The sequence below is a fragment of the Nicotiana tabacum genome, chromosome 22 (assembly GCF_000715075.1).
Source record: "Nicotiana tabacum cultivar K326 chromosome 22, ASM71507v2, whole genome shotgun sequence".
NCBI lineage: Eukaryota > Viridiplantae > Streptophyta > Magnoliopsida > Solanales > Solanaceae > Nicotiana > Nicotiana tabacum.
Genome location: NC_134101.1, coordinates 196448139 through 196455664, shown reverse-complemented (window position 1 = coordinate 196455664; position 7526 = coordinate 196448139). Strand labels below are relative to the sequence as shown.

At 37.1% G+C, this 7526-nt stretch overlaps 1 long non-coding RNA gene across 1 annotated transcript; it reads right to left on the bottom strand.

The window, feature by feature from the left end:
* Positions 1-210: 210 nt before the first annotated feature.
* LOC107791798 (uncharacterized) lies at positions 211-3357 on the bottom strand. The gene is made up of 2 exons (XR_012705500.1): positions 2909-3357; positions 211-483 (listed from the first exon to the last, which is right to left on the bottom strand). It is a non-coding gene; the product is annotated as an uncharacterized LOC107791798 (long non-coding RNA).
* Positions 3358-7526: the final 4169 nt, after the last annotated feature.

Sequence of the window (7526 nt, the reverse complement as noted above, 5' to 3'; positions counted from 1 at the left end):
AAACAATGAATATGCAAGTATGATAATTTATATGATTCTCCTATATCTATATGAATTAGGAACTTGCTTGCATTTTATTAGTTGGTTTCAACATTAAGAAGAATTATACACAAAAGATTCATTTTTGGCTCTCTCTCTTTAGAATTGTCGCGACTCAAAATTCACTAGTTGTTATGGCACCTAACCCAACCCGCTAGGTAATCCAACTAATAATTATCCAATTTCAATAACATTAACGAAGCAATTAAGTAAAAAAATATTTGAATCTGATACATTTCCCAAGGACTGGTAGTACAAATCATGAGCTTCTAAGAATAGAGTTTATAAAGCTAGTATGAAGTAAATACAACATATGTCTGGAAAGTACATAAACAGAGTTCTATGAATCTAAGGCTACCATGAACAAGAGGCAGCTACAACTGGAACGCATGTACGTCTTCAAGTCCAGCTCCCATCGAACACAGCAACATCATCAGTCAACACCTGCACGCAAGGTGCAAAAGCGTAGTATGAGTACAACCAACCTCATGTACTCAATAAATAACAAACATAACCTTGAGTTGCAAGTAGTGACGAGCTGGAACATAGGTCGGGTCCAACACCAATAACCAACAGCAGTTCATAACAATGTAAAGCAAATAATAAAAGAAATAACTCGAAATTCAAATTGCGCAGCTTATTCAGAATTCTCGAAAATAATTCCGCTTTTCAAGTATATCAGTGAAAACCCAAATCCTTTATCGAAATAGTCGAAAATATGAGTAAGTTTGAAAACTGTATCTTTTTACAAAAACCTTTCAACAGGTAAATGTTTTATTTTCAGATAGCATGACGAAAGTACATCTCTATGCCTACATGTGAAGATACAGGTAAAAGCATGAATGTCACCAAAATCGGGCAGTAGAAGGAAATGCATCTCTATGCATGTATCTCAAGTACGCAAGTCAAATGCAACGCCTCTCCGTGATCAACTCATGTACCTACACTCTCAGAGTACTCAATCTCACTATCTCGCATTTCTCTCTTACCGTGCTCAATACTCAGCACACCCAATCACTCAGCATTGTATAATACTCGTTGCGGCGTATAACCCGATCCACATATATATAGCCATAAGGTTCGTTACAGTGTGCAACTTGTTCCATATACATATAGCCATAAGGCTCGTTGCGGCATGCAACCCGATCCATATATATATAATCAATTGCGCTCAATGGGGTGCATGCAAACTCCGGAGGGACTACTTCAGCCCAAGCGCCATATCGCTACGGCGTGTAGCCGATCCCATAAAATGTAATTAATATAACATGCTGTCACACCTCCTTTTTACCTACACCCTGGGAGGGATATATAAGGGAGTTTTTCCAATTTAAGTGACAATCGAAACGGAATTATTTATTAGATTCAGAGTCGCCACTTGGGATGATTTATGGTGTCCCAAGTCACCGATTCAAATCCCGAATCGAGGAAAGATTGACTCTGTTTTACAGTCCGCGAACACAGAAATCCGGGTAAGGAACTTTGTTAACCCGGGAGAAGGTGTTAGGCATTCCCGAGTTTCGTGATTCTAGCACGGTTGCTCAACTATTATAATTGGTCTATTATCTGATTTTAAAACATGTTTAAACCTGTGTGCATTTTAACTTTTGAAAACCGCTTTTAGGAAGATTCAACGTTATTTAAAACACGCCTTAAACCACGCCACATGAATTGCATCCGCGGTTCGCGACACGTTTTATTTAATGTTGTTAAGAATTGAAATTGCGTCACATGAAATGCACACCCAAATTTAATAAATAAAAGAAAATCAATTTCGATAGCGCACCTAAAGCACACTACGATATTCATCAATTATTTCCTAAATTAATTTTGGATTATATGAGAGCATCATATTATGGAAATGAGCTTGTTGGAACCAAACCTTGCTGGGTCGATGCGAAGATAACGTTCATATTCTAAGATGACAATTGACTCCTAGAAATTGAAAGAAGCCAACATCCAAATCTCCAGCTAACATGCTTTAATTTTGCTGGCTAAGTTTTTGATTTGACATAACAATTAAATCGTGAGGGGGGGGGGGGGTTAATTTAGTCTTGTCTGCCTACATCTGGGCTTATGAATCCATATTGAAGAGGCCCAAAAGCTTGGTTTTAAGATTAGAGTTCATGAACTCCAATTAACATGACTCTATACCCATAAGCCTATGTGTTGCCTACAGTAAATCCATATGTTTATATCATACTCACCGTATAGTACAATTTAAATGACCAATTTAACACCGTAATTCTACATTAAGCAAATGATCTCTCAATACACTACAATTATCTTTGGGTTCAAATTCATCCACACAAGAATTATAAAATACATCAATGGTCTCTAAAATCAATTAAGGACAACATTCATGCTCTAATTAGAAATGAAAGTCCTCTATATGTATCTTCGAAAGTTCTGTTTTTAACTTGTAGCTATTCAACTTTGCACAAATGCATATTCCATAAAAAAAAGGCCATTTTCCTTTGTTTCAAAATGGAATCTCATTTAGTCCTGGCATCTCAAACTAATCTGCATTTTTAGCACACAAAGGAAACACCCATATTTCAACAATTCAATTTCGAATTTAACAGCATATAACTACTGATGTGATACACAAATCAAATTTTAGCCAAAACATGTGGGGTTCAACATATTTTTAGTCACAAAAACACTGCTAACAATCTCTCCTTAATAGGCAAAACAATGAAATTTTGTGCAGTTACCATATTGAGGCTAAACAATTAATTTGTGTTCTAAACTAACCAAACAGTAAACTTAAACACTGCAGCAATTAATTTCCAAGAAAAGAAAAGGGAAAGAAAACTCACACTTCAACATAAATCAGAACTAAAGATACAAGTGAAGAGGTATGTACCTAGACTTGCAACTGAAACTGAGATGCTTGCCAAATAAAGGCTTGAGAGTAGCTAAGCAGGCTTTAAACAAGAGCCGAGTACAAACAGAGCATGATGAACAGCAGAACAGGAACAATAACAAACAGCAATCTTCAGAGGCTTTGCACTCGAATTACTCTTTGGAACCCGGAAATTTCATGATGAACACACATTGATTAAAAACCTTTGAGAGTCCCAATTGAATCCTACCATTCTTTAACTTCAAAATCCTCGCTCATCTTTCTTTACTTTTTTTTTTTTTGATTCTTTTTCGGACTTCTAGTTGAAGATTTCTAGCTTTGAATTTAGTTGTTACTGTGTGTAAGTCGTGTGTATGATTTTGAAAAAAAAAAATGAAGAAGAAGAAAGAGGGGGAGGTGCGCCGTTTCTCTCTCTAGGCGAAGGATCTAATGGATTTTTTTTTCTCCCCCTTTAGGTTTCCTAATTATATTTTATATGTAGGGGTAGGGTAAAGGGGAATGGGTATTCGGATAGTGGTATTGGAATTGGGTTGGAGTTTAAAATTAATTTGAGCCTTTAGGAATTGGCCTAATTTTACAAGACAAACCCTTTTTTTTCAATTCTTTCTTTTATTTTCTAATATTTCCTTTTCTTTTAATTAAAATCCTACAAATTAAAAATCTTAAATTATCCAAAAGTGTGAAATTAAACTAATTAGCTAATTATAAAAATTAAAAATAATACTTAATTCTATAAAAGAGAAAAATCAATAAGCTAAAAATTAAAAAACAAAAAATGTAAAAATGAGCTATTTTTTGTGATTTTCGAATTTCTATATGACAAATAATTACTGGTTAATTCTAAAAATGTAAACACAGATTCTAAATGCAATGCATGATATTTTGGTATTTTTTATTTAATTAAAGTAAAAATGCATAGACAAAATGCAAACAATTGACAGAAAATGCCACAAAAATCCACAAAATTGCAAATAATGGAAAAATTATTTTATTTTGAATTTGTGGGAGTAATTCATATAGGACAAAAATCACGTGCTCACAGCTGCCCCTCTTTGCTCGGAAACACGAAGAGTTTTCGTGCAAAGATAAAGTGAGTGGATACGAGCGATTTTTGCTCGTTTGAATACTCCGTGGGAAGCATTTTTGAAAGGTTTGATCGCACCCTGCTTCCGATGTTGCCTACATATCCTTGGCTATAAAGGAATCAGGTCAGTGTAGTTCAGGAAGTTTCGGTAGCTGTGACTACCGTGAAGCTGTGATTTCACTATTGCTGCTACTGCTACTGCTTACTGAACTCCTTATTACACCATGACAAAATAAAAGAAGCTAGATTAAACTATGATCTATGCATTACAAGAATCCTATCTATATCTTCAAACTTGATCTTGCAGTTCCTGTTTTTTTGTCGACCCGTACTCTCCACGTGAAATTCCTTTGTTGCTGACTTGAATTGTAATCTGAGATACTTTCCTTTTTCTCTAGGTGGACGCTTGATTGCTGAACTTGAACGTCTTCATTCGAACATTGCTGCTTTCCCTTCGTTCTTCAGGTGGGTTTCTGATTACCAACACTTGAATTATTGCTTTGTTCTCCAAGTGGGCTCCTGATTACCGACGCTTGAATTGCTTTGTTCTCCAGGTGGGCTCCTGATTGCTGAAGTTGAACTGTATTCCCGTGCTCTCCAGGTGGGCGCCTGATTGCTGAACTTGAACTGTATTCCCGTGCTCTCCAGATGGGCGCCTGATTGCTGAACTTGAACTGTATTCCCATGCTCTCCAGGTGGGCGCCTGACTGCTGAACTTGAATTATATTCCCGTGCTCTCCACGTGGGCACCTGACTGCTGAACTTGAATTGTATTCCCGTGCTCTCCAGGTGGGCGCCTGACTGCTGAACTTGAATTGTATTCTCGTGCTCTCTAGGTGGGCGCCTAACTGCTGAACTTGAATTGTATTCCCGTGCTCTCCAGGTGGGCGCCTGACTGCTGAACTTGAATTGTATTCCCGTGCTCTCCAGGTGGGCGCTTGACTGCTGAACTTCAATTGTATTCCCGTGCTCTCCAGGTGGGCGCCTGATTGCTGAACTTGAATTGTATTCCCGTACTCTCTAGGTGGGCGCCTGATTGTTGAACTCGAACTGCTTATCCCTGTTCTCCAAGTGGGTACTTGATTTCAACAAAATAGACAAAACAATGGAAATTTTCTGCCCCAATTTGGTAGCTGGGCGCATCTGTGAGTGTTAAATTGAATCATGTTACCAAACATTATCAAGAATTTGAAAGCTAGATCCCGTTATCCAGGAGGATCCTAACAACTCCTATTTAAATGACAATTTTAAAGCTAAATTATGTCTTCTGAAGGTATGTCTTATGCTAAGTCTTGTTATCCAAGCAAGTTTTAAAACTACATTCCATTATCCATGAGGGTCTTGAAAACTCCTAATTGAATCCTATCTTAAACATGCAAACTTTGTAGCCAACTCCTCATGCCAGTAGGAAATATACTCGTCAAACTGTGGTAGAAACCACTGAGAACTCTTCGAAACCTATTTGCACATAATCAAGCCATCAGAACTAAATCTCACTAACTTAACCAAGCCACGCAGGTCACCAAAAACCCAAGAGTATTGCCACGAAACACCTGTAGAAACCTACCACATCATAAGTACCCAAAGAACCGATCATACCCATTACCGTGCTGATCAAACCTATTACCAAGTTGTCCTAATTCTCTGAGTTCCTCCCGAATTACCTTCAAATTGATACTTCTCCTCGCCATAATACCACAATCCTTAACCAAAACTCGCTGTGAGCACGTGATTTTTGCCTCACGAAAAATACTCTAAAATAAATAAAAAATAAAACAAAATTCTCTCAGTATGCAATTTTTAGAATTTATGTGGCGTTTATTAATTGTTTGTGTTTTGTCCGTAAATATTTGCTTTGTTATAATTAAACGAAAGTAAAATAAAAATACATGCTACGTGCATATCTAGGATTTAATTATGCATTTAAAAGATAATTAAAAGAAAATCACAAAAATATGCATTTACCTTATGTTGGTCATTTAATTATGTCATTGTGTGATTAATGTTTTGTCTATATGTTAATAGTTGTTAAAAGGTAATTAATATTTTTTGTAAGGGTAATTTTGTTTTTATAATTAAAAGTAGGAATTTAATAATTAGGAGTAAAATTAGGAAATGGAAAATAGGTAAAAATTTCGGACCTAGGCTGAAGTCCAGGCCCAAACAAATCAACTTCCCCACAGCCCAATCCAAACACCCATGTCCGGTCCAATTCAATCATACCAAACGACGACGTTTGGTCATATTTCATCAAGGGCCGTTGGATTAAATCAATCCAATAGTTGATATTTCACACCCCTTACCCGTAACCCCTACCCGATCCATTGCCCGGGCCGACCCTTTTCCCCCAACTTAAATCAAATGACATCGTTTGGTTAAGTGAATTGATCTTGACCGTGGATCGTGTTTGATCTGACGGTCAAGATCAATCCACCCCACCCCTATAAAAGCCTAAATCCTGACCCAACCCCCCAAATCAAATACCCCACCCCCTGTGTCCTGTTCATCATCTCTTTCAAAGAGGTCAGATGAATTCCACCGTCCACCACCGTGCACCGCCCACCGGAAATCGCCTCACGGCGGTTCCGGTGGTCCAAACAACCCCACCTTAACACCCTCGACTCCTCACAACCCCCTCTTTACGGATCTGGTATTAGTTTCCTTCGAATCAGATCACATAGTCTCGAATCTTCAATTGAAGGTTGGTCTGAAAATCCAACTTTCTCCGATGGCCTCCAAATTAACACCACAGTCTCCCCTGTCCATCCTCATCACGGATCTGTTAATAGCATGGTTCGAATCCTCCTGGAACTGCTCGAATCTTCATTTGAAGATTCGAGTGAAACCTAACCCTACCCCAACCTGCCTCAAATTCACACCAGTTATCCACCTGACCTCCCTCATGCCTAAAATACCATTGGTTGGGTTCGAATATATCCAGAAGTGTTCGAATTTAAGATCCAAAAATCAGAAACCCTAAAAATTTCAAAACATGGAATTTGCCCGAATTAAATGAGGGATTGAGGTCTAAGAGACTTTAATCGAGGTATTCTAAATTGAGAATACTTCGAATAAAGTCTGTTCAGCCTCAAAAATGTCTGAATCCAAGTTGAGTCTATGTCCGAATAAATTTGAATATTCAGAGGTATTTTTCCTATTTCTTTTTGTATTTTATGTGTATATTGTTGTTTGTTTCAGTAGTCTATGTAATTTTCCTGTTTGTTTATTTGATTCTGTCTCATACCCGTCTATTTGATCAAATAAGGGAATTATTTCTGTTGGTTATGATTATTTACAATGTATATAAACGACTCGATTAAGTTAGTCGATTAGTTATATTATGAATCCCCGTTTCTGAAAATGTTGTTTGAAATAATCTGTTTATCTATCTATAATTTGTTTGTTGACAATTGTTGTAGATAGTCAGTTGATTAGTATTTGTCAGTTAAATCATGCTTGTTTGTAATTCAATAAGTTCGTCAAATAGATGTTGTGTATGTTGGTTTCTGGGCAGTAAATTGTCAATATACTGAC